Source organism: Penaeus monodon, chromosome 19, assembly GCF_015228065.2.
Source record: "Penaeus monodon isolate SGIC_2016 chromosome 19, NSTDA_Pmon_1, whole genome shotgun sequence".
Lineage (NCBI taxonomy): Eukaryota > Metazoa > Arthropoda > Malacostraca > Decapoda > Penaeidae > Penaeus > Penaeus monodon.
Window position 1 is genome coordinate 16,682,715 of NC_051404.1, and position 551 is coordinate 16,683,265.

A 551-nucleotide genomic window follows, 5' to 3' on the forward strand; every position below is an offset into this window, starting at 1 on the left:
TACCAGAGACAGACATACTGTTCACACATGGGAGTTCATGTAAACAATGTTGTATTTTGGTCAAGAGAATCATCCACATAAGCAACTTGCACAGTCGAGGTGTTTCCCTCCCTTGCAGTTTTGTTGCATGGCTGTTTGCTTCTCTAGAAGGTCCAAAGCACTTTGGAAACTCTGGAAATTTATAGAGAAGAAAAACGTTAATGATAATGCATACAAATGATGTACAATTGTTTTATTTCTGTTCTTTATAAAAAAACTAAATGCTAATTCAATAAACAAAGAATGACTAATGTCAAGAGAATATCCAGTAAACTGTCACTGCTTGCTCATCATTAGAAAAGATTTTCTACTACTCTACACTATATACTTAGAACAATGCAAGACAGATAATACAATATAAAAAACAATAATAATTTGGAAAACGAGGCCATTCATACCTTAGCTTGATTAAGTTCTACAGCCTTGGCAATGTAGATATACACAAGGTCTCTTGGTGGACTGGCTGGCAATTTCATCAGTGTGTTATATATAGGGATGGCATCTCCCACTGT

General features: G+C 35.2%; 1 protein-coding gene and 1 long non-coding RNA gene across 2 annotated transcripts in view; one reads left to right on the forward strand and one right to left on the reverse strand.

The window, feature by feature from the left end:
* The window catches only part of LOC119585102 (acetyl-coenzyme A synthetase, cytoplasmic-like), a gene marked incomplete in the record, with an annotated part of 90,055 nt that overhangs the window by 24,445 nt on the left and 65,059 nt on the right, over window positions 1-551 (forward strand).
* LOC119585103 overlaps window positions 1-551 on the reverse strand; it is a 1,681-nt gene that overhangs the window by 353 nt on the left and 777 nt on the right. The window contains exons 3-4 of the long non-coding RNA XR_005229872.1: window positions 438-547; window positions 19-171 (exon numbers count right to left, since the gene is read on the reverse strand). This is a non-coding gene — a long non-coding RNA (uncharacterized LOC119585103). The remainder of the gene's footprint in view (window positions 1-18; window positions 172-437; window positions 548-551) is intronic.